The sequence below is a fragment of the Euprymna scolopes genome, unplaced genomic scaffold, assembly GCF_053919585.1.
Source record: "Euprymna scolopes isolate OS-2025 unplaced genomic scaffold, ASM5391958v1 sca410, whole genome shotgun sequence".
In the NCBI taxonomy this organism is placed as follows: domain Eukaryota; kingdom Metazoa; phylum Mollusca; class Cephalopoda; order Sepiida; family Sepiolidae; genus Euprymna; species Euprymna scolopes.
The window spans coordinates 12501-22500 of record NW_027633448.1 but is presented as its reverse complement, the minus strand read 5'-3'; the positions used below and the strand labels follow the sequence as shown (position 1 = coordinate 22500).

At 59.9% G+C, this 10000-nt stretch overlaps 2 non-coding genes and 1 pseudogene across 2 annotated transcripts in view; all 3 read left to right on the top strand.

Annotated features, from left to right (window-relative positions):
• The first annotated feature begins 3717 nt into the window (after positions 1-3717).
• On the top strand, positions 3718-6086 carry LOC145274697 (small subunit ribosomal RNA; annotated as a pseudogene).
• Positions 6087-6480: 394 nt separating this feature from the next.
• Positions 6481-6638, top strand: LOC145274692 (5.8S ribosomal RNA). Its single transcript, XR_013866880.1, has one exon. It is a non-coding gene; the product is annotated as a 5.8S ribosomal RNA (ribosomal RNA).
• A 594-nt stretch (positions 6639-7232) lies between these two features.
• Positions 7233-10000, top strand: part of LOC145274693 (large subunit ribosomal RNA) — a 5720-nt gene continuing 2952 nt past the window's right edge. Inside the window, exon 1 of the ribosomal RNA XR_013866881.1 lies at positions 7233-10000. This exon is cut by the window's right edge and continues 2952 nt beyond it. This is a non-coding gene — a ribosomal RNA (large subunit ribosomal RNA).

Here is a 10000-nt window from a genome sequence, read left to right as displayed (position 1 = left end):
ATTTTCAGGTGTCGGAGGTGGGTCTGGACGAATACCAACACCATTTCTGGGGTTTCACAACCGCCCGGCTTCTCCGACATATGTTGGAAAGGAGTAGCGATCGAGCGACGGGGGCTGTCGGTAGGCGGCCGCGGGTTGCATGTGTGCCCGGGACAGCACCCCCATCCAACTAAGGGGTGTCCCCCGGGGGCCAGGGGGACCTCGTCCAGGTCGGCCGGGCGCTTCCAGACGCCTACCGACACCGGTCAGGTCGGCGAGGCTCCCGGCGGCCCCGAGCGGGACCACAGGTTGCGGAAGGCGTCCAAGTGAGCGGCGGCGAGAGGCGGAGGCCCCCGGGGTCGACTCCGCGGCCCCCGGGTCGGTGTGCGGGCCTCCAGAGCTCGATAAAGTAGTGGTGTCGCTAGCGGTCGAGAAGGCACTTTTCGACGCCTACTGCCACCCCCACATGGCGGTAGGCGCAAAACTGGAAAATCGCCGACCAGAAATGTCGCTTCGTATAATCGACGTTTTTTTTGACCACCATTTTCAGGTGTCGGAGGTGGGTCTGGACGAATACCAACACCATTTCTGGGGTTTCACAACCGCCCGGCTTCTCCGACATATGTTGGAAAGGAGTAGCGATCGAGCGACGGGGGCTGTCGGTAGGCGGCCGCGGGTTGCATGTGTGCCCGGGACAGCACCCCCATCCAACTAAGGGGTGTCCCCCGGGGGCCAGGGGGACCTCGTCCAGGTCGGCCGGGCGCTTCCAGACGCCTACCGACACCGGTCAGGTCGGCGAGGCTCCCGGCGGCCCCGAGCGGGACCACAGGTTGCGGAAGGCGTCCAAGTGAGCGGCGGCGAGAGGCGGAGGCCCCCGGGGTCGACTCCGCGGCCCCCGGGTCGGTGTGCGGGCCTCCAGAGCTCGATAAAGTAGTGGTGTCGCTAGCGGTCGAGAAGGCACTTTTCGACGCCTACTGCCACCCCCACATGGCGGTAGGTGTAAAATCGGAATAGACCGGACCAGGAATGTCGAGGGGGAAAAAAATGACAAAGTCCTGGTGTGCCTAGCCTACGAGAAGGCACTTTGCGACGCCTACCGACATCCCCATGTGGCAGTAGGCGTAAAACTGGAAAATCGCCGACCAGAAATGTCGCTTCGTATAATCGACGTTTTTTTTGACCACCATTTTCAGGTGTCGGAGGTGGGTCTGGACAAATACCAACACCATTTCTGGGGTTTTCCAGTTTGAAAGTTTTATAAAACATGTTCGGTAGGAAGCACACTTTGGTGTGTCGGTTCGTCGGAGCAGCGACTCTTTGCCTCGTGGTGGTCCGGAACGTCTCTACGGGCTTGTCGCAAAGGCGTCAGAAAGTGGCATCTCCGCCGCCTAGGGCTGTCACCGTTATCGCTGTCGCCCCGCGCTCCAACTTGTTTTGATCCGCCGCCTTCGTTCCTGCCAACCGTGCGCCCGCTCATCGTCGTTAGGTTATAATACGTGGTACGTGTGTGTGCTTCTCCGTGGACCTAGGGCTGCTCGACGTGTCGAACGATATGTTGGAACAACTAACGGCTCCTTTTCCTGGTTCCATAGTCGTCGTGGTACCCGCGTCGTCAGCCATATCTATGTCCACCATGTTTAGCCGATACGTTTGCTGCAGCTTCTGCTTCCGCCTCAGCGTTCGCCGCTCTCAGCCGCCGCTGTTGTTGCTGCCGTTCTGCCATTCAACCACTACCTGCGAATCTTTCGATGATCGGCCGAACGACCCATCGCTGTGCGACCGATAAATCCTCCGGATTAGGGAGAAACGCCGCCGCTCTCTGCCGCCGTCGAACGGAAAAACGTACATTGTAACGAACGAACGAACGAACGAACGAATTAACGAACGAGCGAACAAACAAACAAAAATAGCCGCGGGGGATGCACTATGTAGATCCTGATCCCCTTGTAACCATACGTACGTTGTTCGATGCTCTCCCGTCCTGGAAGTCGCCGCAGCAAACAGGAGGATGAGCAGCAGCAGGCGCCGCCGCCGTAACCGCCGCCTGCCTGCCGCCTCCTACTCCTGTCAGCGTCCGATCTCACAGCCGTGTGAACGTTCGCTGACACCCGATTTCTTTCCGTCTGGCAAAACCTTGGACGTCCCGCTCGCGGTACACGTGCTGCAGCGACTTCTCGTCCGACAACGCATAAGCGTCGACGTCTGCCGCCGCATCTTCTGATACGTGGACGGTGATAGCGCTAGTCCCTTCTTGCGCCACCTCCACCTTTGTTAGCGCCAAAGAAGATCGATCGAGCAGTCGTGGTCGCAGTCGATTAACCCGTTTTCACCGTCCGCAGTTCCCAAGCCGCCGATCAAGTCGTTGCTCTTCTTGTTCGTTCTTCCCATACCGTCGATTTGCACGGCTGCCGGATGAGCCATCCTCTGTCCGGCGAAGCGCTCACGTCAGTGATCGATACTTGCACCGACAGTCCTCCCGCTCGCGACTCGGTGCTCGAATCGGACTCGTTCGTTTTTATCTCGATGCGATTGTGAAAAGGGGGACCGGTCGTCAATGTCGTGTGTGTCGACGATGTTGTTCGCCCGGTCCGCCGCGTTGTTGTCGTTTTTTTTTTTTTTTTTTTTCCCCTAACGTTCGCCGTCGCACGGACGAAAGGGTGAGAAAAAAAAAAAGCTCGAAAAAGCCGCCCAAAAAAATCGGACCGAGGAGCCGCTTGCGAGAACGCGCCATGTGCACGTTGTCTCTCCTCGGTTTTCCGAGCACGAACACGACGCCGGTCGGTCGGTCGGTCGACGAAGGCGACGACGAAGGTGACGGGAAAATTTACGCCGCCGCTGCCCTGGTCCAGCTCCTCCCCGATGACGGCTGTGATGTTGACGTTGACGTTGGCGACGACGACGACGACGACGGAGACGACGACGACGACGAGACGGCATCGATGGCGACCACGATGACGACGACCTCGACGAGTTCAGTCTGCACCTTGACCTCCGATGTCCGTGTGCACTGCCGTCGTGCTGTTTGTCGTTTGTCGTATGTATCGCTGTCAAGGGTGCCGTTGTCGTTGTTGTTGTCGACGTTGTTGCTTGCTCTCTCGTCTCGGTCGGTTGGTACGTTGATGACGACGACGACGACGAAGACGACGACGACGACGACGAGACGGCATCGATGGCGACCACGATGACGACGACCTCGACGATTCCAGTCTGCACCTTGACCTCCGATGTCCGTGTGCACTGCCGTCGTGCTGTTTGTCGTTTGTCGTATGTATCGCTGTCAAGGGTGCCGTTGTCGATGTTGTTGTTGTCGACGCTGTCGTCTGTTCTCTCTTCTCGGCCGGCTGTGACGTGGACGTTGACGACGACGACGACGAGACGGAATCGATGGCGACCACGATGACGACGACCTCGGCGAGTTCAGTCTGCACCTTGACCCTCGATGTCCGTGTGCACTGCCGTCGTGCTGCTTGTCGTTTGTCGTATGTATCGCTGTCAAGGGTGCCGTTGTCGTTGTTGTTGTCGACGTTGGTCGCTTTCGTTCTTTGAGTCTCGGTCTCGGTCCAAGTCAGGGGAGAAACAAAAAAGAGGCCATCAGCGCGGCAGCGCGCTTCTACTGACGGCGAACCTCCTCGAAAAACAAATAAACACGTGCCCGTCGTTGTAGTTGTCTGTCTTATGTCGGTCGGTCGGTCGGTCGGTCTGTCGTTCTGTCGAAACAAAAGTCCCAAATTCCAACGATACCTGGTTGATCCTGCCAGTAGTCATATGCTTGTCTCAAAGCTTAAGCCATGCAAGTGTAAGTTCACGCCACGCATTAGAACGGGCGAAACCGCGAATGGCTCAGGAACCGGACCTAATCCTCGGGACCGTATTCCTCCTCGGAGGCGATGGATAACTGTGGCAATTCTAGAGCTAATACATGTGACACAGGCCGCGATCGGTCGGCGCGCCGTCGTCGCCACGCCTCGCGCGCTGGCACCCGCGTCGGCCGTTCCGGGTCGCGGCGCTACATATTAGACTGAGACCGATGCGCGTCATTCCGTCCTCCCGTCGTCGGCGTTCCCGCTCGCGGGTCCGTTCGGTGGCGGGGCTCATAGGGCGGCGCGCTCCGCTTTGGTGACTCTGGATAACTCACTGGTCGATCGCACGAGCTTTCACGCCCGGCGACGGGTCTCTCGAGGGTCCGCCCTATCAACTGTCGACGGTCGGTTAAGTGCCTACCGTGGTTACTACGGGTAACGGGGAATCGGGGTTCGATTCCGGAGGAGGGAGCATGCGAAACGGCTACCACATCCAAGGAAGGCAGCAGGCGCGCAAATTACCCACTCCCGGCACGGGGAGGTAGTGACGAAAATAACGACGCGGGACTCTGTCGAGGCCCCGCGATCGGAATGAGTACACTTCAAATCCGTTAACGAGGACCAACCGGAGGGCAAGTCTGGTGCCAGCAGCCGCGGTAATTCAGCTCCGGTAGCGTATATTAAAGTTGTTGCGGTTAAAAAGCTCGTAGTCCGAACTCGGGTTCGTGGTCGCGCAAGCGGCCCCGGGGCGGCGGCGCCATCGTCCGTCGTTGACTTTGGTCGTCCGTTCGCATTCCCGGCCCTTTCCGCCGGTGTCAACCGCTAGCATACCCGCCACGCGGTCCTGCCGGCGAGGTGGACGAGGAGGTCGTGATCGGGATCCGGGAAAAAAAAAAACAAGTGGTCGTCGGTTCGGTTCCGGGAGTAGTCTAACGGGGGGGTGCTACGTGTGTGTGTTTGGGTGTGTTCATTCGCATCCCCGCACTCTGACCCCCGCGCTTCTCTCCCTCTCCCTTTCCGCGCGTTCCTCTTTTTTTTTGAACCCCCCGGTCCGCTCCGAGTCCCTGCTTCGTGTCTTGTCTGCGCGCGTGTTGCGGTCGGCGGTTTCTCCTCCAAGGGTGCTCTTAACCGAGTGTCCGCGGCGGCCGGTACGTTCACTTTGAAAAAATTAGAGTGCTCAGAGCGGGCTGTTCAAGCTTGCATACGATAAGCATGGAATGATGGAAGAGGCCTCGTCTACGTCTGTCGGTCTCCGTCTACGGCGAGGCAATGATCGAAGGGAGCGGTCGGGGCCACTCGTATTGCGACGTTAGAGGTGAAATTCTTGGATCGTCGCAAGACGAACTGCAGCGATGGCGTGTGGCAAGCACGTTTTCCTCGATCAAGAGCGAAAGTCGGAGGTTCGAAGACGATCAGATACCGTCGTAGTTCCGACCGTAAACGATGCCGACCGGCGATCCGCCGGCGTTCGCTTCCATGACCCGGCGGGTAGCCTGCGGGAAACCAGAGTTCGGTTCCGGGGGGAGTATGGTTGCAAAGCTGAAACTTAAAGGAATTGACGGAAGGGCACCACCAGGAGTGGAGCCTGCGGCTTAATTTGACTCAACACGGGAAAACTCACCCGGTCCGGACACCGGTAGGATTGACAGATCGATAGCTCTTTCTCGATTCGGTGGGTGGTGGTGCATGGCCGTTCTTAGTTGGTGGAGCGATCCGTCTGGTTGATTCCGATAACGAACGAGACTCCGGCCTTGCTAACTAGTGCGCGATGTCAGTGATTTTTACGGCGGGCTCGGCGTCCTCCGTGGCGCTCGGGTCCGGGTCGGTTTTCTCACGCACTTCTTAGAGGGACGGGTGGCAGAAAGCCACACGAGGCGGAGCGATAACAGGTCTGTGATGCCCTTAGATGTCCGGGGCCGCACGCGCGCTACACTGGAGGTATCAGCGGGGACTTCGCCCGGCCCGAGAGGGTTGGGAAACCTCTGAACCACCTCCCGTGATAGGGATCGGGGCCTGTAACCAACCCCGTGAACGAGGAATTCCCGGTAGGCGCGGGTCAACAGCCCGCGTCGATCACGTCCCTGCCCTTTGTACACACCGCCCGTCGCTACTACCGATCGAACGGTCCGGTGAGGTCCTCGGATCTGGCCGACGACGCCGCCGGGCAGTGCGCGACGTGTCCGTCACGACACTCGTGCATCTACGCCTCGGCGTTCGATGCCTGGAGAAGACGACCGAACCCGATCGTTTAGAGGAAGTAAAAGTCGTAACAAGGTTTCCGTAGGTGAACCTGCGGAAGGATCATTACCGTTTTCCCGTTCGAGACTGGTTTGTTGTTTTCCGGCCTACCTCCTCTGTCTGTCGGCGTCAACGCCTCGAATGCGCGCAAACAAACCTATAAAAGGCGGAGCGAGAGATAGATTTGTGGTGACGCGGAGGTTTTTAAAGCCCCAGCTCTTCTTGCTTGCTTCCGCGTCTTACCACCTGTTTGTTTTTTCGCCCACCGCAAGTGATGGCCGCTTCTTCTTTGCCTTGTCGCCGCTTTATCGTTTTTTGTTTTTTTGCAGCCGCTGTGCCACCGCCGCTAGCTAAAAACAAACTACTCGCGACATTGCAATGCCGTCACGCCTCCTCGCACAGACCTCCTCGCACACTACTAAATCTATATAAACAAAAACTAATATAAAAAACCCAAGTGCTGAACCCTGGACGGGGGATCACTCGGCTCGTCCGTCGATGAAGAGCGCGGCCAGCCGCGAGAACTGATGCGAATTGCAGGACTCAGTGAACATCGACACCTCGAACGCACATTGCGGCCCCGAGATCCCTTGGCTCGGGGCCACGTCCGGTCGAGAGGCGGAACGTTACATGTCTTTCTCCGTTAACGAAACGACATCTTGCCGTCCCCGTGCCCGCCCGGTCCTCGGCACGGTGGTAACCGGGACGTCGCAGGAGCGAGTGACGAGGGGGAAGAAAAATAAAAAAAGAATTGACTCCTTTCAATGTCTTTTTTTTTTTTAAAACCCTCTCCGGCCTCCTCCTTCGTCTCCCGCTGGCAGACCGCGGAGTCTTTTCCCTTTTCGACCGCGTGAAGAAACACTGTGGAGGAGGAGCAGGAGGAGTCTGTCCGAAAGCAGCCGAAGGGAGAACAAAACAAAAAAAAAAGCACCGACCTAACCGACTGCCGACGTAAGCGCCGCCTGCTCGTCTCGCTCTCTGCCTCATGAAGGTGTCTCTCAGCGACGCCTCGAGCAGCGCGACGAGCACGGCCGTCGCACCGTAAAAGGTGGCCGCGTCGTAGGCAACGTCGGATGGGGAGGACCCACGCTTTTTTTTTAATTGTTGGCTTCTTCATTTTCGGTCGGACGGGCGCTATATCGGCCAGCCGTCGTCACACGGAGGGTACCGATCGAGATTCCTCTCCTCCAAACACCACACTCTACTAAAAACCGCCGCCCTCGGCTCGGACGAGACGACCCGCTGAACTTAAGCATATCGCTAAGCGGAGGAAAAGAAACCAACCGGGATTCCCTTAGTAACGGCGAGTGAACCGGGAGAAGCCCAACGCCGAATCCCGTCGCAAGTTAAAGGCTTCGGGACGTGTGGCGCATGGGTCGAAGGCAGCCGTTCGTTTTCGTCTCGCATAGTTCGGAGTTCCCTCGATCGGGGCCGCCCGCGGCGGGTGCCAGGCCCATTCGGTGCGGACGGCGAGCGACGGCCTTCGATCCGAGAGTCGGGTTGCTTGGGAACGCAGCCCAAATCGGGTGGTAAGCTCCATCCAAGGCTAAATACCGGGACGAGTCCGATAGTCGACAAGTACCGTGAGGGAAAGTTGAAAAGAACTTTGGAGAGAGAGTTCAAGAGAACGTGAAACCGCCCAGGGGTAAACGGGTGGGACCGCTCACCGCGATCGCGGGGGGACTCAGTCCGGTGCTGCCTAGGCTCGAGCCCAAACTCGATGTGTGTTCTTGAAAGAGAGGCCGTCGCGGCACAGGTCGTCGTTCGTCGTGTCCGCGGGGAACTCGTTCTCCGCGGGCCAGCTTTTGTGCCCGCGTCGCCGACGAAGGAGACGGGCCGCGTGGATAGCGGGAAGGGAAACGTGGTGACGACCGCGGCGTCGGTAGGTGGCTGCGTCGGTTGGCTGCGACGGAGGGGACTCGTCCTCTCGATCGCTGCTGCCGCCGGGCCCTAACCCGCCGCATCCGTCGCCGCCGCTTCTTCTTTCCTCCTGCTCCCTCCGCGCGCGACTCCGCTGCACCCGTCCCCTTCTCATCGCTCGGCGTAATCATGGCGCGGGCGCTTCGGCGCGACCTCCGCGCGGCCGGCACCGGACGCACTTCCCCTCCGGTCCGTCGTCGCGACCCGTTCCCGGCGTGCAGGTCGAACACGCGGGTTTTTTTCCGTAGGCGGCAGGCGTTTCATCACCCTGAAAACCCCCGTCTTCCCACCTTGTGAAGTCGGGGGCCACCGGCCGTCGGGCCCGCGAACGTAACTGCCCCTTTCTGCCGGGAACGGAGGAAATCTGACACGATCCGTTACACGTGGCGAGCCGGTCCGTTTTGATCCCGCCGGAAGTCGCGTGCGGGCGACGCACTCTGTGTGTCGCTCCTTAGGCGCCCCACCGTCTCGGGCGCGTGCGCGATGAGAGGCGGGATAGGACTGGCGCGGCCTCGCCGTCACGCACCTCGCCGACGTTTCGGGTTCTTGTCGGGGGCAACCCCGCCCGCGCCCGTTTCCGTTTCCGGAGAGGTCGCTCGGCGACGCTTTTTTACTCGAGCCGCCCGCCACCCCGGGTCAGCGACGTGCATCGGCAACCCACCCGACCCGTCTTGAAACACGGACCGAGGAGTCCTGGCCGTTCGCGAGTCGTAGGGGCCACCTCTGACTAACCCCGAAGGCGAAGCGAAAGCGAGAGAGCGTGTAGGAGGGCGTCGATCGGGAGAGGTGTCGTGGCAAAGTCGTCCGGGGGTCGTCGGGGGGTGTCGTCGGTCTCGTGCCGTCGTCTTCTCCTCGCCTCACCCGCCTCCGAGCCGTGCCCGATCCCGCCGGCGCGGCGTTTTCGGCCTTCCGCCGTCGCTGCTGCGGTGCCCGCAACTTTTCCTTTTTTCTCTCTTCCCGAGAGAGATAGGAGAGGGAAGGCTCGTGGCTGACGTGCGGTTGTTTTTCCCTCCTCCCCGAGAGGGGACCGGCGCATCTTCCAAAAAGGGGAATTGCCGGGCGCCAGCTTCCATATCCTCCTTCCGCCCATCGGTGAGATCCCGCGGCTTGAACTAGTCCTATTTTGTCGTCGAGTTTAGGCGCTGCGCGCGGGCGCATCACCCCCGGGTCGGTTTCCCCTTTTTCCGAGTACGACTCGGCCGACTCTGGCGTAGCGAGCGACCAGGGACCCGAAAGATGGCGATCCACGCCCGGTCGGGATGAAGCCAGAGGAAACTCTGGTGGAAGTCCGAAGCGCCTCTGACGTGCAAATCGATCGTCGGAACCGGGTGTAGGGGCGAAAGACCAATCGAGCCGTCTAGTAGCTGGTTCCCTCCGAAGTTTCCCTCAGGATAGCTGGCGCTCGATCGTCGCAATTCCATCCGGTAAAGCGAACGATTGGAGGCCCCGGGGCCGTTCACGGCCTCGACCTACTCTCGAACTCGGAACGGGTGGAACGGGCCGACTCTCCCGAACGACGGAGCCGACCCATCCGGCCGCCGCCGCCAGCACGCTTCGCTGGGCGGTTGGTCACCTCGAATGCGAGTGCCAAGTGGGCCACTTTTGGTAAGCAGAACTGGCGCTGTGGGATGAACCAAACGTCCGGCTAAGGTGCCTAACGCGACGCCCATGAGATCCCCGAAAGGGTGTCGGTCGATATAGACAGCAGGACGGTGGCCACGGAAGTCGGAATCCGCTAAGGAGTGTGTAACAACTCACCTGCCGAATCGACCGGCCCCGAAAATGGATGGCGCTGGAGCGACGGACCGATGCCGGACCGTCGCGGCGAGGAGCGATGAACTTTCGCGCCGAAACGATGCCGCGACGAGTAGGAGGGCGCCGCGGCGAGCACGGAAGCCTAGGGCGCGAGCCCGGGTGGAGCCGACCGCGGGTGCAGATCTCGGTGGTAGTAGCAAATATTCGAACGAGACCTTCGAAGACCGAAGTGGAGAAGGGTTCCGTGCCAACGGCGGTCGAGCACGGGTCAGTCGGTCCTAAGACGCGGGCGAAAGTCTTCCCGAAAG